At 41.0% G+C, this 27,121-nt stretch overlaps 1 protein-coding gene and 1 non-coding gene across 2 annotated transcripts in view; both read left to right on the top strand.

The window, feature by feature from the left end:
- The window catches only part of LOC124802541 (phenoloxidase-activating factor 2), a 262,603-nt gene that overhangs the window by 135,708 nt on the left and 99,774 nt on the right, over window positions 1–27,121 (top strand). The gene's annotated exons all lie outside the window — the stretch shown is intronic.
- Window positions 26,224–26,297, top strand: Trnat-ugu. Its single transcript has one exon. It is a non-coding gene; the product is annotated as a tRNA-Thr (tRNA).

The following is a 27,121-nucleotide window of genomic DNA, read 5'->3' as shown; positions in this document are numbered from 1 at the left end:
TCTGCAGCATTGCACAGAGATGAATCGGGACATGATAAGACATCAAGCAAATTGAAATGTAAAAAAAACAAGTTACATAGCTACTTTCAATGTAAACTCTCTTTTAAAAACAGGAAAATTAAAACATCTTACAGATACCCTCAAACATCATAGAATACTCATAACATCACTACAAGAAACTCGATACATAGATGAAAACAATTTTGATTCCGGAGGTTTCAGAATATACAAAGGAAAGGTAGGCAAAAGAATAATGAAAAACACACCCCACCTCGGAACGGGCTTTATAATAGATAAAAGTATTTTAGACTCCATTATCAGCTTTCAATCACAATCGGAAAGACTCTCCACACTCACTTTTAAATCTGCTAATAGAGTATACACAATTGTGAATGCACATGCCCCCATAAATGAAGACAATAGGAAAAATAAGGAAAAGGTGGAACGTTTTTGGGAACAACTAGATGACGTGGTGCAAAAGATCCCAGACAAACACAACATCATACTTACGGGGGACTTCAATGCTCAAGTAGGAAAAGAGAAGAAATACAAAAATATTGTTGGAAACTACCCAGCGCACAATAGAACTAACCAAAATGGAGTCAGATTAGTAGAACTCTGCCAAGCACATGGCTTGATCCTGAAATCCACAGCCTTTAAGAGACTACCCAGAAAACAGAAGACATGGACCTCACCAAACCCACACTTGGGTGAATTTCAACTTGATCATGTGGCGATAAAATGGAAACACCATACAGAAATACAAAATGTCAAAGTACTCAGAGGAGCAAACTTGGATTCTGATCACTATCTTTCTAAAATAAAACTCAAAATTATCCCCAAAAGGAAAGATAGAAACAGTAAACCCAAAAGCAGAAGATACGATCCAGAAAAGATAATGAATTCGAAGGAGTTTCCCCTCGCGACTCAAGATATAAGGAACCAAAATTGGGATCAAATGAAGGAAAGCCTACTAACCAAAGCTGAACAAATAGCACCAATAACCAAAATCAAAAAACACGCATGGTGGACAGAGGAATGTGACAAACTTATTGAGCAAAGAAAGAAAGCATGGCAACAGATGCAATCTCAGAAAAATGAATATAATAGGCAAAATTTCCTGAGTGTAAGAAAACTAGTGAGTAAAAACCTCAAAAGAATTAAAAAAGCACAAGAAGATCAACTCCTTTTGCAGATCAACGAAGACTTCAACAAAAACAAGACTAGGAGCTTTTACAGAACTTTTAAACAAAAAATAACCAAGTACAGCCCACCGACACTCCAATTACAAGATAAAAATGGTAATATTGCACACAACAACAGGGATAATTGCAAAATTTTGAGGGAATATTTCAGAAACCTTCTCAACTGTAAAGAACCAATTGAAAAAATGGATTTCAGCAACTCAACTTCAACAAGTCCTAACTCAGAACCACCCACCGTCGAGGAACTACAACCAATCATTTTGAATCTCAAAAACTATAAGGCTTCGGGAGAGAACCAAATTACAGCTGAACTGTGGAAAAATGTCAATAGAAATGCCATAGAATCTCTCCAAAACATATTTGAAGAAATATGGAAAACAGAAAGAATTCCGGATGAATGGAAGATGGCCCTCATTCACCCAATTCATAAGAGGGGATCCAGAACAGACCCCAACAATTACAGAGGAATTTCGCTCCTTGACGTAACATACAAAATACTGTCTAAAGTCCTTTTGAACAGAGCAGAACCCCAGCTAGATTGTCAACTTGGAGAATACCAGGCAGGCTTCAGAAAGGGAAGATCCTGCCCAGAACAAATTCTAAACCTCAAAAATCTTATGGCCTACCAAAAATCGAGAGCAAAAGCGTATGTCATCACATTCATTGACTTTCAAAAGGCGTACGACTCCATAGACAGGGAATCTCTAATCTCCATATTAAAAGAATTGAACCTAGACAATAAAACTACAAACCTAATTAGAGAAACCATCACCAACACATACTCCAAAATTAAATTTATGGGAGAACTCTCAGATCTATTTGAGATAAAAACTGGAGTACGACAAGGTGATGGACTCTCTCCATTGTTATTTAACTGTGCCCTAGAAAAAATAGTAAGAGAATGGAACAAGAAAATCAATAGTGGAATCCGACTAGGAACAAAAAACAAAGGCATCAAGGTTAATTGCCTAGCATTTGCAGATGATATGGCCCTACTAGCTGAAACATGGGAAGAAGCCAAAGAACAGATCCTCGAATTACAGAAACAAGCAGAGAAAATAGGCCTTAAAATTTCTTTTGAAAAAACCAAAATAATCACAAATATAAAAAAGCCAATGAAATATCTTAAAGTAAGAGACCAAAAGATCGAAATTGTTAAAGAATTCAAATATCTTGGTGAATGGATTAGCTGGAACGCCCTTGAGAAAAAAGCAATAGAATTAAGAAGAAACAAAGTTGAACTAGCCTTTCAGCTTACTAAAAATACTTATAATAAAAAGTCCCTCTCATGGAATTCAAAAATAAAACATTACAACACTGTCATTAAACCAGAAGCACTATATGCAGCTGAGACATTATCTATCACTAACCATGGCCCAATTGAAAGGCTAGAGATCAAAGAAAGAAAAATATTGAGAAAAATTTTAGGCCCCAAATTTCATAACGACAAACTAATTCATACCAAAAATGAAACACTCTACAAAACCACAGAAAAACTTTCGGATACAATGAGGATAAGAAGAATTGAGTTTTATGGGCACATTCTCAGAATGAACCCAAATAGACTTACAAAAAGAATGTTTGACTACTTCAGGAATAAAAAATCCAAACCAAATTGGTTTATCCAAACAGAGAAAGACTTAAGAGAACTACACATCACAGAAAAAATGCTCACAGACAGGACCGCAAAAATGATAAGCAAAGACAGAAAAGAGGGATTCCAGCTCCAAAATAGAAAGAAAAGAACGATTGTCATCTCTGATGAGGAAAGAAAAGCAAGATCAGAAAGAATGAAGCAGTACTGGGCGAAAAGAAAGGCACAGAACACACAGAAGTGATTGATTCAACGTACCCCAAAGTTGGGTGAAACGAAGAAGAAGAAGAAGAACAGCCATCAACATTTTTCGTAATCACGCTTTAGCTACGTATTTTTTGTTTAAGTAATTGTTATCAGTCACAGTCTCTCTGCTGTTGTGCCCTGATTGTCGCGCTGTTAATACGCAGTATGAAAATGGCTGAGGCTGTTTCCTGTCTCGTAGTGAAACACGCGATTGAAACACTGTTAAAAAGTGCCGACAAATGGGTTGTTCTTAATCTGTTTCATAAATTTGTAGAAAAATTCAGCTTGATTATCCAAGGGACTGAATACGATACAGTTGAGATACAAATACATAGCAGAGTCGGTAGTATACTAACTAGATAACCTGGTCGTGGATAGTTGGTTCAAGTCTCACCATGCTTATATATTTCCTTTCGTTCAATTGAAATACCTACATTTCGTAATTGTAAAATTCATCATCATTTTTTATGATTTTATCGCATTTGTAGACTTAGAGAAAGGTTTTCACAATGTTGACTGGAGTACTCTTTCAAATTCTAAATGTGGCTGGGGTGAAATACAGGGAGCGAAAGGCTATTTACAACTTGTACAGAAACCAAATGGCAGTTACAAGAATCGAGGGGGAAGTACAGAAAACAGCCACATGGCAGTTATAAAGAGTCGAAGGGCACGAAAGGGAAGCAGTGTTTGAGAAGGGAGTGAGACAGGATTGTAGCCTATCTCCGATGTTATTCAATATGTATATTGTGCAAGCAGTATAAGAAACAAAAGAAAAATTTGGAGCAGGAATTAAAATCCAGGGAGAAGAAATAAAAACCTTCAGGTTTCACGATGACATTGTAATGCTGTCGGGGGCAGCAAAGGATTTGGAAGAGCAGTTGAACGGAACGGACAATGTCTTGAAAGGAGGATATAAGATGAACATCAACAAAACGAATTAAATCAGATGATGCTGAGGGAATTAGACACTTAAAGTAGTAAATGTGTTTTTCTATTTGGGAAGCAAAATAACTGATGATGGTGGAACCACATGGAATATAAAATGCAGAGTGGCAATGACAAGGGAAGCGTTTCTGAAGAACATCTAGTATAGATTTAAGTGTGAGGCAGTCCTTTCTGAAAGTATTTGTATGGAGTGTAGCCTTGTATGGAAGAAACATGGACGATAAAAGGTTTAGATGAGAAGATACTAGAAGCTTTTGAGATGTGGTGCTACAAAAGAATGCTAAAGATTAGATAGGTAGATCACATAAGTAATGAGAACGCACTAAACACATATTTGTGGTACAACCTGACTAAGAACAGATCGGTTGGTATGACATATTCTGAGGCATTAAGGGGTCACTAATTTACTACTGGAGGGGAGCTTGTGGGGGGGGGGGGGGGGGGAGGTGTTGTAAGTAAAAATCGTAGAGGGAGACCAAAAAATGGTTCAAATGCCTCTGAGCACTATGGGAGTTGACATCTGAGGTCATCAGTCCCCTATAACTCAGAACTACTTAAACCCAACGAACCTAAGGACCACACACATCCATGCCCGAGGCAGGATTCGAACCTGCGACAGTAGCGGTCAGGCAGACCAATATACGAATACAGTAAGCAGATTCAGAAGGATGTAGGCTGCAGTAGTTCCACTCAGAGTTGAAGAGGCTTGCACAGGACAGAATAGCATGGAGAGCTGCATGAAACCAGTCTTCGGACTGAAGACCGCAACAACAACAACATTCGTAAAGGAGATAAGCATGTGTCTTAATAGGCTGTACAGGTAACTTAGATGTGGTAATATTTAATTAGAATCCCCATTGTGCTTCCGAAACATTTCAAAAGCCACATATGGAAAATAAGACGTGTGCGGGTGGTAAGACGGAAGTCTGCTGTTAATGGGGCATGGCGCTCGCATTAGACCTGGCGCTTTGACATCCTAGACAAAGTTTCCGATCCTTCGGGAGATGGGCGATTGTAAATGCCTGCAGAAAGTAATCACTTGGATTGATCTAATAGTGCTAGAACTTTCGACTAACGGGTAGTTCACATTGTGGAAAGATTCCAAATCAATCACATGGGAAAACACAGTAAATCTTCTTTCAAGTAATCACAGGTTGGCTAGCAGATTAGTATTGAATACGATGGACAGTAAATTGGTTAATAACATTGCACGAAAATTCCACTGTGACTCCAGTAAACTGTTGTTTCATCAGGTGCCTAACTAGCTTCAGAGCTCTTATCAAATCAATTAATCGATACACTTCACTCTTCGCCAAAACTCACGAAGTCAAAGATTAACCTTGGTTGCTTATATTTTTTTCCTTTTGCTTACAGAAAAGCAAACGTCGTTTACCGAATACATGTTACTGCTACACAGTTACAGATGTACATTGTACGAAGGTAGACTTTGCTCCTACCAGAGCAAATTGTTCAGTGGCTGCAGAAGACTGTTTCATGAATTATTGCTTCCAACATCGAAGAGCCTGATTATGTGCCAACTGTTGCTTTTACAAATATCGTAAAACTGTAGCGAAGAGGTAATGTGCCTGACATCCGCCTGTTGTACGATGATCTTGCCATGCTTTATTAGATTTGGCATATAACTAAACAATTCATACCTATAACGTTACGTGTAGTAGAACCTGTATTATAAATTGTGTGCTATTTGTAGGAGCTACTACATGACAAGGTAGCATATTTTCACAACCGTGATATCATTTCTCTCTTTAAAGTGAGTTATAACTGTCGGCAGTGAAACGTCAATGAGAACCGAAATTCAAATAGTGCAGAGTAAAATCTGTAAATGAGCACGAAAAGAAGTGTTCGGTGGAATTTGCTTCAAGGTGTAACTAGCGTCACTAATGAGTTACTCCATTTTTTAAACTTAGTTTAACTTTTATGGCATCAGCAGCACTTGTACAGCTTCTGTAACCCACTCACTAATATGTGTCATCAAGCACGTGCAAATGATTAGTATTAAGCGTCCAGTTACTGCGTAACTGCCGTTACTGCGTTTTCAGTTTACTGTCACATCTTGAAACAGTAAAATCGAGAGGCGAGTCACTTCTCATGTCGCTTTGCGAAGTCGTATAGATAGATACAGCTTAACTCAGAATACAACGTGAACTAAACTCAGTGATAATCCTAATCCTAAAAGACCAGCACACTCGTACTACTGTCACTGAAAATCTGTCACTACAGTTACTCACTTTGATCCGGCGTAAGGAAAGCGCCGGCAAGAAGATGGAGAAGGCTGTAAGGCGACGCCAGCCAGTAGCCCGCTGACAAGAGTCGTGTGAAGTTAGCACCCCTTTTTCGAGAAATATACATTTTTTTCAGAGTTCTTGATAGATATGGCATAGTTCTAGAGTTCTTTGTACAAAATTTCAATAGTTCTGCAGAATTTAGCGAAGAAAACAACAATATTCGAAAAAATTTTCATATCGAAAACGTTCTTTGGCAATTTCCGCAAAATGTAAATAAGTACAAGACTTCTGAGCACAGTTCTGAATAGAGCTCCAAGAGTTCTTTCGAAAATCCAAGTAACATTTTTTTGTGCAGCTAATAGTTTACGAGATAATTGCATTTTAATGAGAAAATCTTTTCACTTACTGTGAAGTTGGCACCCTTTTTTTCAGAAAGATATATTTTTTTCAGAGTTCTTGATAGATATGGCATAGTTCTAGAGTTCTTTGTACAAAATTTCAATAGTTCTGCAGAATTTAGCGAAGAAAACAACAAAATTCGAAAAAATTTTCGTATCGAAAACGTTCTTTGGCAATTTCCGCAAAATGTAAATAAGTACAAGAGTTCTGAGCACAGTTCTGAACAGAGCTCCAAGCGTTCTTTCGAAAATCCAAGTAACATTTTTTTGTGCAGCTAATAGTTTACGAGATAATTGCATTTTAATGAGAAAATCTTTTCACTTACTGTGAAGTTGGCACCCTTTTTTTTAGAAATATATATTTTTTTCAGAGTTCTTGATAGATATGGCATTGTTCTAGAGTTCTTTGTACAAAATTTCAATAGTTCTGCAGAATTTAGCGAAGAAAACAACAAAATTCGAAAAAATTTTCGTATCGAAAACATTTTTTGTCAATTTTCGTAAAAATTAAACTTGTACAACAGTTCTGAGGACAGTTCTGATCAGAACCCCAACAGCTCTATCGAAAATCCCAACAACATTTTTCTATGGCGATAACGGTTTGAGATAAATTGATTTAATATGGGACACACTTTCTTTACGGAAAATATAAATATATTCGTACAACAGTTCTGATGAGAGTTCTGGACACCACGTGAAGAGTTCTATCGAAAATCCTAGTGAAATTTTTTTGTGCAGGTAATAGTTTAAGAGATAATTGAAACTTAATTAAGAATTCCATAAGAGCTCCTACTGTGAAGCTGGCACCCTTTTTTTCACAAATGTATACTTTTTCCAGATTTCTTGATAGATATGCCATAGTTCTAGAGTTCTTTGTACAAAATTTCAATAGTTCTGCAGAATTTAGCGACGAAAACAATATTCGAAAAAATTTTCGTATCGAAAACATTCTTCGTCAATTTCCGCAAATTGTAAATAAGTACAACAGTTCTAAGCACAGTTCTGAACAGAACTCCAAGAGTTCTATCGAAAACCCAAGTAACATTTTTTTGTGCAGCTAATAGTTTACGAGATAATTGCAATTTAAGGAGAAAATCTTTTCACTTACTGTGAAGTTGGCACCCTTTTTTTCAGAAATGTATATTATTTTCAGAGTTCTTGATAGATATGGCATAGTTCTAGAGTTCTTTGTACAAAATTTCAATAGTTTTGCAGAATTTAACGAAGAAAACAACAATACTCGAAAAAAATTTCGTATAGCAAACATTCGTTATTAATTTTCGCAAAAAGTAAATTTGGACAACAGTTCTGAGGGCAGATCTGAACAGAACCCCAATAGTTCTATAGAATATCATAATTACAATTTTTTGTGCAGCTAACATGTTACGATATAATTGCAATTTAATTAGGGAACCTCTTCACTTACTGTGAAGTTGGAATCCTTTCTTTCAGAAATATATATATATTTTCAGAGTTCTTGATAGAAATGTCATAGTTCTAGAGTTATTTGTACAAAATTTGAATAGTCCTGCATAATTTAGCGAAAAAAACAACAATACTCGAAAAATTTTTCGTATCGAATACATTCTTTGTCAATTTTCGCAAAAAGTAAATTCGTACAACAGTTCTGAACAGAACACCAAGAGCTCTATCGTAAATCCTAATAACATCTTTTTGTGGCGATGATAGTTTATATGGTAACTGCTTTGATGTTAGACCCACTTTCTCCACAGAAAAAGTAAATTCGTTCAACAGTTTTGATGAACAGTTTTGATTAACAGGTCAAGACTTCTATCTATAATCATAATAACATTTTTTGTGGTTGTAATAGTTTGTATGGTAATTGATTAATTGTGGGGCACTCTTACTCAAAAAAAAAATTATGTCTGTTCGTATGCTCTGATGCCAGCTCTGGATAGCATTGTAAGAGTTCTATCGAAAAAACTAGTAACATATTCTGTGCAGGTAATTGTTTACGTAGTAACTGCCATTATTAAGGAATGCTTATGAGCATTTCCCGTGAAGTTTGAACCCCTTTTACGATAAATATAAATTTTTTTCACAGTTCTTGATATATATGCAATAGTTCTAGATTTCCCTGCTCAAAACACGAATAGTTCTACAGAATTTCGGGAAGAAAACAATAACATGGCAAAATTTTGGTATGGTAAAAAATTATTTGTCAGTTTGGAAAAAATTAATTTGTATAACAGTTCTGTTGGCAGTTCTGGATAGCACCGGAAGAGTTGCATTGAAAATGATAAGAACATTTTTGTGGCGATAATAGTTTATACAATAATTGTTTTAATCTGATACTCACTTTATCTAATATAGCAAAATTCGTAGAATAGTTCTGATGACAGTTCTGAATATCACCCACAGAGTTCTACCAAAAACTATAATAACATTATTTGTGACGATGACATTATATGAGATAATTAATGTGGGACTCACTTTTGTCATGTAAAAGTAATAAATTCGTACAAAAGATCTGACGGCATTTCTTAATACGACCCTAAGAGTTCTACCGACAACTGTAATAACATTTTTTGTGTGGATAACAGTTAATGAGATAATAGCATTTTCGAGAGACCCACTTGGTCTACATTATAATAAATTGACACAACCCTTTTGCTGCCAGTTCTGGATAGCACCGAAAGAGTTCTTTTAAAAACCCTCATAACATTTTTATGGTGCCAGTAGATTATGAAATAGATTGTGTGTTCACTCTGCAGTGGGTGTGCGCCGATGTGAAACTTACTGGCAGATAAAAACTGTGTGCCGGACCGGGTCTCTAACCCCAGGCTGTGACCAAAGAATATCGTCACAATATCCTTTCGTCCAGGAGTGCTTCTTCTGCAATTTTTGTAGGACAACTTCTACGAAATTGGGAACGCAGGAGATGAAGTACTGCTGGAAGTACAGCTATGAGTACGATCGTAAATTCTCACTTTTATTTTGGAAAACCGAAAATCGAAAACCGGATGTATATTCTACTAAATACAAAAAGTCTAAATGTTCAGCACTATACAAATGCCAGTACACCTTCTTGAGACTGACTGTAGTAACTGTAGGTGGAAGCGTGGGATGTGCACGCTTAGATGATTCAAGGAGAGAAGGCTCGTCAGTGCAAAACAAACAGATGGCTGAGAGAGCAGATACATTCACACGCGCCACTAACCAGATGGTGTCACACCTGTCGAGAATCGCACCAGAGGTACAATGAGCTGTGGTGGAGTGCTGTTGGCGTGGTTGCTATGCAACTTACTCGATGGGCATCAATACACCGTTATATTAATGTACAATACTTGAGAAACAATGTCATTCACACACTCCGAGTTCCTTATCACTCAGTACTAGACTAAATTACCGGCCTGGTGATAAGCAGCCTATGTACCTCACCGACTACACATCTTCGCGTTATAAGAAAAAAAGAGAAAAATACCAAGGGACACAAAATATGAAACCGGATAAACCGGAAATCCGGATTATTGAGGACCAAATAAACGAGGTTCTTATTTACAAATTTCGAACTTCTTATTAACTTTAATACTGTATCCCCTCAACATTATAACACCTCTATCAGTCATGTATTGAACTAGGATTTAAACATACTACTTAGTTCGTTTGTACGATATATTCAGTAAATTTCTATACATTGTAAAGACTTTTAACTCTCGCTGTAGTGTAACTCATCAAACTTCCACACTTCCTTTCTAACTAGAACAAATGTTTGCAACAATGTTAACGACATCAATTTCAAATTTATTCGTTACACACAGCACATGTTTTATGTATCCTAGCGGCTGGTGATGTTGCAATATAACTTTCATCCATGAGGGTCCTGGGCATATTTTTAGCTGTTAGTGGGTCCTGGATGTCATGAGAGTTCAAAACAATTACTGTTTTACGTGATAAAACTCATCTGGTTCTTCCTGATTCTAAAAATATACACTTCATGTGTGCCTTTCATTGTTGTATGTATGATTCAGTATCGACGCTAATGCTCTCTTGATGAGATATGAGCCGATTGCTCGTTTTTATCCACTGTGCCCTTTCGTATTTCATTTCAGCGATTAGTTTATTTGTTTATCAACGTAGTAAGTAGTACAAAGCTAATCCAGAATGTAAACTGCACTTAAATTCTGTTTGAACTGTTTAATAGTCAGTGTCCGCTGTCTGAACGTCAAATATCAGATTAATACACTGCGCCTGGTTGCGTTATTTCATAGGAATTTTATTATTTTAAGTGGGAAGTACTAGATAATGTTGAAGAAATTCGAAGCATATTGTTCGAAGAGCATAATATTATTCGAAATTTACCTGTACCAATAGGTGCAGCCAAAGCAGCATTTGTGATGCTGTAATTACCTCATAGATAACGATATTTGTCTATTGTAGTTTTGTATTCCAATCAGAATTTTGAGAGCATCAAAGCCTCATTTCAGCGTGAGAGAGGGGTAAAATCAATAGATGATATTGAATTGAAAGCCTTCATCAGTCTCTTGTTTTTAATTGTTGTTAACAAAAGTAACAGATAAAGCCTGGAAGATCTGTGTGGAACTGATTGTGATGGCATTGAAAAATTTCACCTCGCAAACGAACATAAAACGTTTCAAATTTATTCTGAAGAGACTTAGATTTTACAGTCGCGCTATTTGTGATGAAAGGAGACAATTAGACAAGCTAACAGCTATTCGGGAAATATTTACTGTGTTTGTAAGCAACTACCACAAATCTTACACCCTTGGAGAAAATGTTACAGTAGGCAAGAAGCTGGAAGTATTCTGTGGAAGGTACAGTTTTCGCCAATATGTATCAATCAAAACAAACGAGTATGGATTCTTAAGTGTGGATTCTTAAGTATTTTACCTGTACAATTTGGAAATATACGCTGTGTTGCAACCAGAAGGATTTACCAACTGAGCAATAAACAATTTGATGTTGTTCTGTGACTGTGTAAACCTATATATCAGTCAGGTCGAAATGTGAAAGCGGACAACTGGTTTACTAGTACTGGAATGATAATAGAGCTATGAAGGGAGAGTTTTTCTTTTGTTGGCATGATGAAGAAAAACAAGTGTGGAGATTTCTCTAGAGTTTGCTATCAGTAAAAGAAGGGCTGCCCACATTTCCTTTTTTGACTTCCACAAGACTGAACTCTAGTTTCCTCCGTACCTAAAAGGGGAAGTGAGTGATCCAGGCATCACGTTTGCATGTAGATAATTCGATAGATGCTGACATTGTAGATAAACGGAAGCCATCCACCGTAAATTTTAAAATAGCGTTAAATGTGGTATTTTCACAGCGGATAAGCCGAATGCTTTGTACAACGCTGCAAGAAATGTGCGCCGCTGGTCAATGGTTGTATTTTTGTAATGATCAGTACAGTTGGAATCTATGCACAAGTGATTTATTGTGGCAACAGGAAGAATTGTATCAAAAGGAAAGGGTTCCTGAATCAGCTTTGTTATACAATGTTGTTTTCTTCGCTAAATTCTGCATAACTATTGAAATTTTGTACCGAGAACTCTATAACTATGACTTATCTATCAAGAACTCTGAAAAAAATATATATTTCTGAAAAAAAGGGTGCCAGCTTCACAGTAGGAGCTCTTATGGGGTTCTTAATTAAGTTGCGATTACCTCTTAAACTATTACCTGCACTAAAAAATTCTACTAGGAATTTCGATAGAACTCTTCACGTGGTGTCCAGAACTGTCATCAGAACTGTTGTACGAATATATTTATATTTTCTGTAGAGAAAGTGTGTCCCACATTAAATCAATTTATCACAAACTATTATCGCCATAGAAAGATGTTATTAGGATTTTCGATAGAGCTCTTGGGGTTCTGTTCAGAACTGTCCTCAGAACTGTTGTACCAGTTTAATTTTTGCGAAAATTGACAAAAAATGATTTCGATAGAAAAATTTTTTCGAGTATTGTTGTTTTCTTCCCTAAATTCTGCAGAACTATTGAAATTTTGTACAAAGAACTCTAGAACTATGGCATACCTGTCAAGAACTGTGAAAGAAATATACATTTCTGTAGAAAAGGGTGCCAACTTCACAGTAAATGAAAAGATTTTCTCCTTAAATTGCAATTATTTCGTAAACTATTAGCTGCACAAAAAAATGTTACTTGGCTTTTCGATAGAACTCTTGGAGTTCTGTTCAGAACTGTGCTCAGAACTGTTGTACTTATTTACAATTTGCGAAAATAGACGAAGAATGTTTTCGATACGAAAATTTTTTCGGATATTGTTTAGGTCGCTAAATTTTGCAGAACTATTGAAATTTTGTACAAAGAACTCTAGAACTATGGCATATCTATCAAGAAATCTGAAAAAAGTATACATTTCTGAAAAAAAGGGTGCCAACTTCACAGTAAATGAAAAGATTTTCTCCTTAAATTGCAATTATCTCGTAAACTATTAGCTGCACAAAAAAATGTTAATAGGGTTTTCGATAGAACTCTTGGAGTTCTGTTCAGAACTGTGCTCAGAACTGTTGTACTTATTTACAATTTGCGAAAATTGACGAAGAATGTCTTCGATACGAAATTTTTTTCGATTATTGTTTTCGTCGCTAAATTTTGCAGAACTATTGAAATTTTGTACAAAGAACTCTAGAACTATGGCATATCTATCAAGAAATCTGGAAAAAGTATACATTTGTGAAAAAAAGGGTGCCAACTTCACAGTAAGTGAAAAGATTTTCTCATTAAAATGCAATTATCTCGTAAACTATTAGCTGCACAAAAAAATGTTACTTGGATTTTCGAAAGAACTCTTGGAGCTCTGTTCAGAACTGTGTTCTGAACTCTTGTACTTATTTACATTTTGCGGAAATTGCCAAAGAACGTTTTCGATACGAAAATTTTTTCGAGTATTGCTGTTTTCGTCGCTAAATTCTGCAGAACTATTGAAATTTTGTACAAAGAACTCTAGAACTATGCCATATCTATCAAGAACTCTGAAAAAAATATATCTTTCTGAAAAAAAGGGTGCCAACTTCACAGTAAGTGAAAAGATTTTCTCATTAAAATGCAATTATCTCGTAAACTATTAGCTGCACAAAAAAACGTTTCTTGGATTTTCGAAAGAACTCTTGGAGCTCTGTTCAGAACTGTGCTCAGAACTCTTGTACTTATTTACATTTTGCGGAAATTGCCAAAGAACGTTTTCGATACGAAAATTTTTTCGAATATTGTTGTTTTCTTCGCTAAATTCTGCAGAACTATTGAAATTTTGTACAAAGAACTCTAGAACTATGTCATATCTATCAAGAACTCTGAAAAAAATGTATATTTCTCGAAAAAGGGGTGCTAACTTCACACTACTGCTGACAAGGCAGCCTCGGCCGCACGGGCAGTAGCAGAAAAGTTATCAGTGATCCATGTCCATGGCGTGTACGGACATTGTCTATAGCGAGAACACTACTTGTTTGCATGTCGCGCATCGCTTGCGGCACCGTTTGTAAATTCAAAGTTAAGTATTGTCAATCTTCTTATTTGTAATAAAAACTATTAATGTTATTTGCTCGAATTGTGGAATACCTATCCGAGAAGTCAGCATCCTTTAGGCACCCTATAAGCGACGAGTGGGCAGAACCCCACACCTTTACGATACAACAATACACCGAAACTAACAACCACAGAAAACTCGTCCACAATAATACAGCCCGCATACTGAATATCACGCTGCTTGGGTGGAAAGTGCCTTAGTGCCAGAAGCAGTGCACCGTAAATTTTAAAGCCGAAAACAAAATTAATTTTCACGTAAAAAACACAGCATTTCATTGTTCAATAAAAGGCTTTATTTTAACATACTTAAGCAACACATTCTACCATATTCGAACGACAATCACAACACCATTGTTCTAACAGTTTCACTTTTAACTCGGCAGTCACTGCTTCATTTCTGTCAACAAACATTTTCCGTTGGGGCGCAGGCAATACGGACAACCCTCGTCCTGAGTATTGTTGTTGCTATCTTCAGTCCTGAGACTGGTTTGATGCAGCGCTCCTTGCTACTCTATCCTGTGCAAGCTTGTTCATCTCCCAGTACTTACTGCAACCTACATCCTTCTGAATCTGCTTAGCGTATTCATCTCTTGGTCTCCCTCTACGATTTTTTCCCTCCACTCTGCCCTCCAATGCTAAATTTGTGATCCCTTGATGCCTCAGAACATGTCCTACCAACCGGTCCCTTCTTCTTGTCAAGTTGTGCCACAAACTCCTCTTCTCCCCAATTCTATTCAATACCTCCTCATTAGTTATGTGATCTACCCATCTAATCTTCAGCATTCTTCTGTAGCACCACATTTCGAAAGCTTCTATTCTCTTCTTGTCGAAACTAGTTATCGTCCATGTTTCACTTCCATACATGGCTACACTCCATACAAATACTTTCAGAAACGACTTCCTGACACTTAAATCTATAGTCGATGTTAACAAATTTCTCTTCTTCAGAAACGCTTTCCTTGCCATTGCCAGTCTACATTTGATATCCTCTCTACTTCGACCATCATCAGTTATTTTGCTCCCCAAATAGCAAAACTCCTTTACTACTTTAAGTGTCTCATTTCCTAATCTAATACCCTCAGCATCACCCGACTTAATTCGGCTACGTTCCATTATCGTTTTGCTTTTGTTGATGTTCACCTTATATCCTCCTTTCAAGACACTGTCCACTCCGTTCAACTGCTCTTCCAAGTCCTTTGCTGTCTCTTACAGAATTACAATGTCATCGGCGAACCTCAACGTTTTTATTTTTTCTCCATGGACTTTAATACCTACTCCGAATTTTTCTTTTGTTTCCTTTACTGCTTGCTCAATATACAGATTGAATAACATCGGGGAGAGGCTACAACCCTGTCTCACTCCCCTCCCAACCGCTGCTTCCCTTTCATGTCCCTCGACTCTTATAACTGCCATCTGGTTTCTGTACAAATTGTAAATAGTCTTTCGCTCCCTGAATGTTACCCCTGCCACCTTTAGAATTAGAAAGAGAGTATTCCAGTCAACATCGTCAAAAGCTTTCTCTAAGTCTACAAATGCTAGAAATGTAGGTTTGCCTTTCCTTAATCTATTTTCTAAGGTAAGTCGTAGGGTCAAATGGTTCAAATGGCTCTGAGCACTATGGGACTTAACATCTATGGTCATCAGTCCCCTAGAACTTAGAACTACTTAAACCTGACTAACCTAAGGACATCACACAACACCCAGCCATCACGAGGTAGAGAAAATCCCTGACCCCGCCGGGAATCGAACCCGGGCGTGAGAAGCGAGAACGCTACCGCACGACCACGACCTGCGGGCTCGTAGGGTCAGTATTGCCTCACGTGTTCCAATATTTTTGCGGAATCGAAACTGATCTTTGCCGAGGTCGGCTTCTACCAGTGTTTCCATTCGTCTGTAAAGAATTCTCGTTAGTATTTTGCAGCTGTGACTTATTAAACTGATAGTTCTGTAATTTTCACATCTGTCAACACCCGCTTTCTTTGGGATTGGAATTATTATATTCTTCTTGAAGTCGGAGGGTATTTCGCCTGTCTCATACATCTTGCTCACCAGATGGTAGAGTTTTGTCAGGACTGGCTCTCCCAAGGCCGTCAGTAGTTCCAATGGAATGTTGTCTACTCCCGGGGCCTTGTTTCGACTCAGGTCTTTCAGTGCTCTTTCAAACTCTTCACGCACTATCGTATCTCCCATTTCATCTTCATCTACAAAAAAATGGTTTAAATGGCTCTGAGCACTATGGGACTTAACTTCTGTGGTCATCAGTCCCCTAGAACTTAGAACTACTTAAACCTAACTAACCTAAGGACATCACACACATCCATGCCCGAGGCAGGATTCGAACCTGCGACCGTAGCAGTCGCGCGGTTCCGTCTTCATCTACATCCTCTTCAATTTCCATAATATTTTTCTCACGTACATCGCCCTTGTTTAGACCCTCTATATACTCCTTCCACCTTTCTGCTTTCCCTTCTTTGCTTAGAACTGAGTTTCCATCAACGCTCTTGATATTCATACAAGTGGCTCTCTTTTCTCCAAAGGTCTCTTTAATTTTCCTGTAAGCAGTATCTATCTCACCCCTAGTGAGATAAGCCTCTAAATCCTTACATTTATCCTGTAGCCATCCCTGCTTAGCCATTTTGCACTTCCTGTCGATCTCATTTTTGAGACGTTTGCCTGCTTCATTTACTGCGTTTTTATATTTTCTTTCCCCCATTCCTGTCAATTGTTCCCTTATGCTCTCCCTGAAACTCTGTACAACCTCTGGTTTAGTCAGTTTATCCAGGTCCCACCTCCTTAAATTCCCACCTTTTTGCAGTTTCTTCAGTTTTAATCTACAGTTCATAACCAATTGATTGTGGTCAGAGTCCACATCTTACCCTGGAAATGTCTTACAATTTAAAATCTGGTTCCTAAATCTCTGTCTTACAATTATATAATCTATCTGATACCTTCTAGTAGTATTACAGACATCATATTCCGGGTAACATGTTCGTTAACTTTCTCGAAGCCTTTCACGGCTGAAATAATGGAGCGTACAAAACTCAAAGCCATCTCCAAAGGCATGCCAGCTCAGCTGGCTGTCTGTGTCTGTGTGTGTGCGGTATTTCGCAAACAACCGTCCTCTACAGGGTGTTCAAAAATTCCCATCACATATTTCTAGGACTTGTAGAGAGGAGTGAGTACATAATATTTTGAATAGGAAGCCGTGTCCGCTAACACTGTACGGTGCAGCGAGTAAGTGTGCAGACTTTTCAGGCGTGCTAATGATGATTGTATGTTGAAAATGGCTCAAAGAACACATATTGGTGACGTTATGAGGGGTAGAATACTAGGGCGACTGGAGGCTGGTCAAACACAGCAGGTCGTAGCACGGGCCCACCGTGTGCCTCAAAGTGTGATCTCAAGATTGTGGCAACGATTGCAGCAGACAGGAAATGTGTCCAGGCGCTACAGTACGGGTCGTTCACAGTGTACAACACCACAAGCAGACCGATACCTCACCATCAGTGCCCGCAGACGGCCACGAAGTACTGCAGGTAGCCTTGCTCGGGACCTTACCGCAGCAACTGGAACAGTTCTCTCCAGACACACAGTCTACAGACGACTGAACAGACGTGGTTTATTCGCTTGGAGAACTGCAAGGTGCATTCCACTGACCGCTGGTCACAGGAGAGCCCGTAAAGCCTGGTGTCAAGAACACAGTACACGATCATTGGAACAGTGGTCCCAGGTTAAGTTCACGGACGAGTCCAGGTATAGTCTGAACAGTGATTCTCGCCAGGTTTTCATCCGGCGTGAACCAGGAACCGGGTACCAACCCCTTAATGTCCTTGAAAGGGACCTGTATGGAGGTTGTGGTTTGATGGCGTGGGGTGGGATTATGATTGGTGCACGTACACTTCTGCATGTCTTTGACAGAGGAACTGTGACAAGTCAGGCGTATCGGGACGTCATTTTGCACCAGTATGTCCGCCTTTTCAGGGGCGCAGGGGGTCCCACCTTCCTCCTAATGGATGATAACGCACGGCCCCACCGAGCTGCCATCGTGGAGGAGTACCGTGAAACAGAAGATATCATGCGAATGGAGTGGCCTGCCTGTTCTCCAGGCCTAAACGCCATCGAGCACGTCTGGGATGCTCTCGGTCGACGTATCGCTGCACATCCTCAAACCCCTACGACACTTCAGGAGCACCGACAGGCACTGGTGCAAGAATGGGAGGCTATACCCCAGCTCTGCTCGACCACTTCATCCAGAGTATGGCAACCCGTTGTGCGGCCTGTGTACGTGTGCATGGTGATCATATCCCATAAAGATGTCGGGGTACCTAGCGTTTTGTAGCACATGTGTTTCGGGACGGTTTTCTCAGCTTATCACTAATACCGTGGACTTACAGATCTGTGTCGTGTGTGTTCTCTGTGTGCCTATGCTATCAGCGCCAGTTTTGTGTAGTGCCACGTTGTGCGGCACCACTTTCGGCAATTATCCTTAATGTATGAGCATGAGTTTAGATTGGAGAAGCGATGTTCACCTGAAGATGTGGCTTTTAGCGCGGTAGTGACAACAGTACCAATTAAGGACGAACTACAGCTGAAGTGGTTATTACTACCCAAGATGAATACTCATGGGTGTGGTTCCCCACCAACAAGGTTGTCTGCACAATTATAAAGCTGTCCGCATCGAAAGCAGCCCTCGGGCTACGCCTTTCCTGCAACTTTTCTTTCTTGTTCGACGCAGCAGCCAGATTTTCACCGCCCCACGTGCCCAAGATCTCCGGCTGCGCTAGATCTGTCTGTTACCACGACCGAGACTTGTTGTTGCGAGACGCCCCCTGGCTACTACTGCAGCAGACACGTAGCCTGCCTGCCTGAAGCTATGGCGCGGCCGTGGCCCGCGGCTTCAGGAACGTTCGGCCGCATCCGCTTGCGGCACGAGCTCGCTGGCGCGCTAATGGCAGCAGAGTACCGTTCTCCAGCGGCCAGCTCGCTGTTCCCACCGAGCACGTTCTCTGGACGTGGCTGCGCCCCTCTGGGCGTCCCAGTGTTGCCCGTACTGCCGGCCGTGTAGCCCGGCAACATCGCGGCCACACGAATGGCAGCCACTTTTACGGCAACACCGCTGGCTATTGTTGCCTCGATATGTCCGCGGTAACGCACATTTCCGGGCCGGTGGTGTTTAAACGAGCCCTATTATAGCCGCGAAACGAAGGAAAACGAGATTAGTGGAAGTGGGTGCGTTTGCATTGCACGAAGAACAGAGGAAGAAACTAGCAATCATACTTCGTGGGTGTGTTCTTTTTTAAGTACGCGAACTGCTTCTGGGATTTCACTGTTGAACTGCTACTGGGTCGCTTACATACAATGCATTTTTCAAAATGGTGGAACAATTTGGATCGTATCATTTAAAAGCAAATCTTCCGAGAACTGTGAAGACTATACTCTGATAATCGTAAGAATAAACCTGATGTAAACATTACGCCATGTATTCTTCCGCGTTTCCATGAATCTCATTGGATTTTGTTTCGCGTGGAGTGGAAGCCAAACTGTGTCCAGCACAATCAAGTACAATCATAAGAATATGTTTTGTGCTGTGTTACACGCACATAGATTGAGCGATAATGCGCGACAACAGCTTTACCGGCGCATTTAACTTGGACAGCACTGGCCAACGAGCTGCAATGACGTGGGCAGTTGCTGTTCAGACATAAAAAGAGACGAGCACAGAAACAATATAGCGTCGAATGTCATTTGAATTTTAAAGAGAATGAAATATTATAACATTCCGCAAAACTCCAGCACTACCGCCCGCTTCTTAGGTGTCTAGACGAAAAGCATAAAATGCTCTTGTCCTCGCCTATCACAGTATTCTAGTTACAAACAAGAGTTCTGAAAATTTCTAACTTAAACACATGGTAATTTTTCTGAGCGAGCTTTGTGTAATGCAAAAGCATACTGCAAGGATTTCAACGTACTGTTGAATACTGAATCCATTTAAGGTATTAATTACAGAGTCATCTGTTAATCTCTTAACCCATCATCATCCGAATCCGAGAAACACATTTCAGATCTGCAACTGTCATGCGCTACTTTGATAACGAGTCGATAGACAACAGAATCCTCGAAGTCACACCAGGCGCCGAATTTTCTCCTCTTCTTTTATGACGGGCCGTTCTATATCCCGCTAGCGTTCAGCAGTGACATGTGAAAAAGCTGCGTGCGTTAGTTCCAGTACGTCTGGCAGCTTAACAGTCTTGTTATTTCTCGGGCCAAATCCCTTAACTTGGCTCCATATCAGTTATGTTGGGTTCACATTGCCGGCCGATGTGGCCGAGCGGTTCTAGGCGCTTCAGTCTAGAACCGCGCGACCGCTACCGTCGCAGGTTCGAATCCTGCCTCGGGCATGGATGTGTGTGATGTCCTTAGGTTTAAGTAGTTCCAAGTCTGGGGAACTCATGACCTCAGATGTTGAGTCACATAGTGCTCAGAGCCATTTGAAGCATTTAAGGGTTCATATTGTAATGGTACAGTGGCAACATTTGTATGGTGTGCTCGATGCTGTGAAAATGATTGTTTTTCTTGTTTCTTCGATACTTATCATTCTGGTTCGTGTGAGACTACGTCTGTGGTATAAATAAAAATTAGATTGTTATGTTTGCTTAATTTAAGGAACATTCGTTAACAATCTTTCATCTTCTTTAGCTTTCGTTAACGTATCTTCTATGCGAAGGCGTAGGGCCAGTATTGTCTCCTGTGTTCCTACATTTCTCCGGAATCCAAACTGATCTTCCCCGAGGTCGGCTTCTACCAGTTTTCCCATTCGTATTAGTATTTGCAACCGTGGCTTACCAAACTGACAGTTCTGTAATTTTCACATCTGTCAGGACATGCTTTCTTTGGAACTGGAATTACTACATAATATTCGAGCAAAAAAATAAATGCACCTAGCTAGACGCACACGAAATAATATATTTAAGCACCATAGATTCTTAATTATATAATGCTTCAGATACACCAGGTCAAAAATAGCGGGATGTCTAGTGCGGGATGTGTATCCTTAAAATGATCACAGCAGGGGGAAAAAAGTTAGACGGTGGAGCAGTGGGCGTACTCTAGAAACCGCGTATGGGGACCTTACTTGAAATACAAATCTCCCCTGGTCTCAGTATTACTACTAAGCACTGAGACGCACACAGGGTGGGGGTAAAGGAAGGCATCCAAGTGGCTCACCAGTGGACGGCTGCAGCCCGCTGCGTGGTGGTGTGAGGAGCGCGCGGGCGGCGGTGTAGCCTGAGGGACAGGTTGTGTCCGCAAGGTTCTCCTAGGTATCGGCGAAGGTCGAGAACTCGAGGTCCGCCCTGCTCGGCATTGTGCTGGCGCCACGTGCTCTGGTTGCCAGCTTCAGCTGCCTCGCGTCGCACACAGGGCCTAGTACACAAGCCGATGCCACGAGCAGACCCTGCTCAGTCTTCAGCGCTCGCGGTAAGCACATCGTATAAGGTCGCCATTATAATAAGTTGCACAACAGTACCTCACCCCAAAAAAATAATATTGCTTGACGACACTATGACGGAAAGTAGGAGTTTGCGTAGACGAAACGGAACAGCGAAGTAAAATGCGAATCGCCTAATAGAGATATATTGATCAAAGTACGTGATTACTAACGTATATTTACGACAGCGAATGACTACCACAATATTCATTTCTTATCGCACATGTCAAGTGCTATTCTTCTCACTGCAGCTATTGGTCATGCGTGTTGTCAGAGATTGCACAAAAACGTAGAAACCACAGATGACTTTTCGGTTTCCGCTGACGACTTAACCTCAACGCACAGCAGCTGTTCCGTAATACTCTTGTTCGTTTGGGCAGACCCTTCTACTTCCAACTTGGTAGGCAGACAGATAGTCGCCTGCTACACTTATGTACGTGGAAATATTGGGAGAATAATAACACTTTTACTCACGTACATGGGGATATTGGGAGAATAACAACACGCTATGTCCTCATACCTTGAGTTCTGTTACTATTCCCAATACACATGCGAGGCGCCTGAATGAAATACCGCCCAACTATTCTGCACTTCGCGTAATGACGTGCGCACATGTTAGACCTGCACCAAGCACAAATAACGAAACAGCTGTTTTCTGCGTGTACGTGCCGAAATATATGACTAATAATCGCCCGGAAGGATCAGATATTCACACGGACGTCATTGTGCGTGCTCTCATAAATTTTATTAATATTGCTGAAACGTTAGCAAACTAGCCGTTAGGTGTATTTACTGTCCATTTAGGAGCCGAGTGCCATTTCTAGAAATTTATAAAAATTACGGTAGTTTTACACATGTCTAGCGATAACAATCAATTGGGCACGTGAACAATATACGAGGGTTGCCCAAAAAGTAAAGCACCGCATTTTTTTCTCAGCCTCAAAAATACGAATGTTACGTATGTATTATTTGGAGTCATCCTGAGTGAGCGCGCCAGGTTTCCGTCACTTCCGACAGATGGTGTAGCTGCAGGACAGCTTCAAAATAGTGTCTGCGGGTGATGTACGTTACAGGCAGCGTGCCGTCATTGAATTTCTCGCTGCAGAGAAAGGAACTGTGGGGAACATTCACAAACGCTTGTGCAAAGTCTATGGAGCATCTGCTGTCGACAGAAGTATAGTTAGTCGCTGGCCACGGAGGGTGAGGTCATCAGAAGGCGGTTGGGCGGAGCTCCACGATTTGCAGCGGTCGGGGAGACCAGCCACGGCTGTCACACCTGACATGCGGCAGCGAACTGATGATGTCACTCGCTAGAGGCCATTAAAGGATGCCATTCGTGGAAGACGAGAACGACGAGGTGGTGATTCACACAGTGAAGCACTGGCTCCGCCACCAGGACAGGGATTGATACCGACAGGGCATACACGCCCTCGTTTCGGGCTGGAGGAAGGCCATAGAACGGGGTGCAGATTACTTGGAAAAATAGGGTGTGTAGATAAAACAACATTTTTACGTGTCTGCAGTTCTCGTTATGTTCAATAAAGAATTGTTGAAGAAAAAGAATGCGGTGCAATACTTTCTGGGCAATCTTCGTATAGTTGTTTTAGAACAAAAGCAGTTTGCTCTGTTATTGCTGCTACAGTAAGCTCATAAAGTTTGTGATTGCCAGTTGTAAGCAAGAACTGTCACCAGTATTTGATTCACAAGACACCAGCAATTAGGGAAAGCAACATTTACTCGCTGCATAGATCGATTTGGTATTTTTTTTAATACTATTCTCATAAATGCAATGGCTACTACACTTGTATTAGGTAACATATCTTTGGACAGGCAACGAAGGTAAGTCCTCATTTGCGACGGGAACTCCAAACACGACGTAACCCCTTCACATCAGCGCGTGCCATCGGAAGACGAGTGATGGCTGGCCTGCGACATTCTGGGTCACCCGCGTCGCTGGTCGGACAGCTTCAGAATAGTGCTGCCCAGTGCTTCCTCAACATTACATACCGGTACCCTCACAGTTCGTCAAGTTTCGTTTCGTTTCCAGCTCCCCCTGTAAGCGCTTCACTTTTGTCAGACAGTGTCCAGCAAAAGGTTTGTGAGGTGCACAGGAGTGCAGATAAGGGCCGCTCGCTCACCTGCTAACAAGTCTAGGAACGCGCGCTTCTAATTCTACGCGAATTGTGGCGAGTTCTGCGTCGCGAACAAGTCCGCTGCGTCCAGCCTCTTACGGGTCGCCGCTTCAGCGAGCCTGAACTCCGTTTTTTTTCTTTTTACACGTCTTAAATAACGAAAAAATTGTTATTATTCAAGTTTTAAGAAATTGTGTACGCAGTTCGAGTAAAAGCACGTTTTTTTCGTTTTATAGGAACTGTAATAATTCTTTTCCGACCACTGTATCATACCAAATGTACTTTTGCGGCGGAAAAGACTTGTTAAAGTCCCTTCCTCATTATATTCGATACAACTGTGGTAAACATACTCTGATTTTCTCCCTTTCTGTAGAATGTCACGAATATGAGGCAGATAAACTTTTGGTGAAACATTCCTAAACGTAGTATTTTTCGTACTATGTGGAACTGACTGTAACCCAATCTTTGAGAGTTCTATTCGTGTTAACTATTTTTTTAAAGTACTACCACGTATTTACGGACACGACTGTTGGTATAGTGCTCGCATAAAAAATTCTGATTTCTTGTACCTTGCTTTTGGAATAACTTTGTTTACTCTGCACGCAACCTGCTGTCAACCACACATGTGACAACTCAGCGCGCTTGTCTTGTGCGGTAATGCCGGTCAGCGGCTTGCAGCCATCGCTTTGTCCGCGTCCTGAGGGGGCTCGCACCAGATGACGCCGCCCTGTCGCACCGCCCCCCTCGTGTCAAACACAGACACGTGGCCACTCGCCCACTGAGAAATCCTTGTGTACTCGTATTACTGACAACATACAAGATTCACTGAAAAACAAAGTGAGGGCTGGCACACTTCAGACGTCTGTCACTACCTATGTGGCATTTGACACTAATATACCGAAGTGCAAAAAAAAAAACTCCGAGGTAGCGATGAAGTGGGGATTTTCCCGTACGACCATTTCACGAGTGGACCGTGAATACCAGGAATATGGTAAAACATCAAATCTCCAACATCGCTGCGGCCGGAAAAAGATTCTGGAAGAATGGAACCAACGACGACTGAAGAGAATCTTTAAGTGACGGAAATGCGCCCTTCCCCAAATTGCTGCAGATTTCAAAGCTGGGCCATCAAACAACGTACAAACAATTCAACGAAACATCAGCTATATGGGCTTTCGGAACAGAAGGCCCACTCGTGTACCCTTGATGACTGCACGACACTGTTTTACGCCTCGCTTGTGCCCGTCAACACCTATATTGGACTGTTGCTGAGTAGAAACATGTTTTATATATATATATATATATATATATATATATATATATATATATATATATACTAAGATTGTATTCACATGACCTTTGACCCCGCCGATAAGGCGGTGCTACGTCATCTTGGCGGCGCGCCAGCCGCGGACGGGAGCACCTAGTGCTGCCTGTGCTCCCGTCCGGGATAACGCGCGGCTGGCACTGTGAAATATTCCAGTCCGAATGAAGGTCACGCGCTATCGCGCGTCTATAAAAGCGAGCGCAGCCGGCGGAGCCGACCATTCGCGCTGCTGCTGCTGCACAGGCAACTGCATTGAACGCCGCCAAGATGCCTTACAGAAGATACCGTCGTCGTGCAAGACAGACAATATATAAAACAATTGAAGACGTTGAAATGACAACATCTGCTGCCGACAAGAAAAAGAACATGTCCGAAAGAACAGATATCATCGGGCACCATGCAGCTCGTTACAATGAAATTACAATGAAATGAACACCCTTAGCTGCTTACAGGCGTTGACATACGTCAACGGGGACAGATGAAAATATGTACCCGGACCGGGGACTCGAACCCGGGATCTCCTGCTTACATGGCAGACGCTCTATCCATCTGAGCCACCGAGGACACAGAGGATAGCGCGACTGCAGGGATTTAACTCTTGTACGCCTCCCGCGAAACCCACATTCTCAACGTATTGTCCCGCACTACATTCGTAGTGCCCCCGCCCATTATACTCATTACTCGCGGTGCGTTGGCGATTCCCGTAAGAGTTCGGGCAGTGTTTGTGCATTCGCACAGAAGAAGTTGCCGGTGAGCCTTAAATATATATATAGGACATGTCCGAAAGAACAGATACCATCGGTGACCATGCAGCTGGTTAGAATGAAATTACAATGAAATGAACACCCTTAGCTGCTTACAGGCGTTGACATGTCCGAAAGAACAGATACCATCTTAGTATATATATGGTTAAGGCTCACCGGCCACTTGACCATCTTCTTCTTCTGTGCGAATGCACAAACAGTGCCCGAACTCTTACGGGAATCGCCAACGCACCGCGAGTAATGAGTATAATGGGCGGGGGCACTACGATTGTAGTGCGGGACAATACGTTGAGAATGTGGGTTTCGCGGGAGGCGTACAAGAGTTATATCCCCGCAGTCGCGCTATCCTCTGTGTCCTCGGTGGCTCAGATGGATAGAGTGTCTGCCATGTAAGCAGGAGATCCCGGGTTCGAGTCCCGGTCGGGGCACACATTTTCATCTGTCCCCGTTGACGTATGTCAACGCCTGTAAGCAGCTAAGGGTGTTCATTTCATAGAAACATGTTGCCTGGTCGGACGAGTCTCGTTTCAAATTGTGTCGAGCGGATTGACGCGTACGGGTGTGAAGACAACCTCATGGATCCATCGAGCCTGCATGTCAGCAGGCGACTGCTCAAGCTGGTGGGGGCTCTGGAATGGTGTGGGGCGCGTGCAGTTGGAGTGATATGGGACCCCTGATACGTATAGATACGACTCTGTCTGATCGCCTGCATCCATTCATTTTCATTTTGCATTCCGAATGACTTGGGCAATTCCAGCAGGACAATGCGATAGCCCACACGTCTAGAATTGCTACAGAGTTGCTCTAGGAACACTCATTTCAGTTTAAACACAAACATGACTATTATTGAGCATATCTGGGATGCCCTGCAACGTGTTGTTCAGAAGAGGTCTCCACCCTGGTACTCTTACGGATTTATGGACAGCCCTGCGGGATTCATGGTGTCATCGCAGCACAACAGCAGAACTTCCTACGTTAGTTGAGTCCATGCCACGTCGTGTTGCGGCACTTCTTCGTGCTGACAGGGGCCCTATACGATATTAGACATGCGTACCAGTTTCTGTGGCTATTCTGTGTAATTAATTCAATAGACAATCACCCTTCTTGCTCATTTTATTGGACTGTTCAGTGCTGACTGCGACCACTAATTATCTTGCGTAAGATTTATCACTACGTTAGAAACATCAATAACCATACGTCGTCTTGTGAAATTAACGGCAACATCAATAACGACACGTCTTCTTGTTCACGA

This window comes from Schistocerca piceifrons, chromosome 6 (assembly GCF_021461385.2).
Source record: "Schistocerca piceifrons isolate TAMUIC-IGC-003096 chromosome 6, iqSchPice1.1, whole genome shotgun sequence".
In the NCBI taxonomy this organism is placed as follows: Eukaryota; Metazoa; Arthropoda; class Insecta; order Orthoptera; family Acrididae; genus Schistocerca; species Schistocerca piceifrons.
Note: the sequence above shows the minus strand (reverse complement) of the source record. Positions and strands in the feature narration are given on the sequence as shown.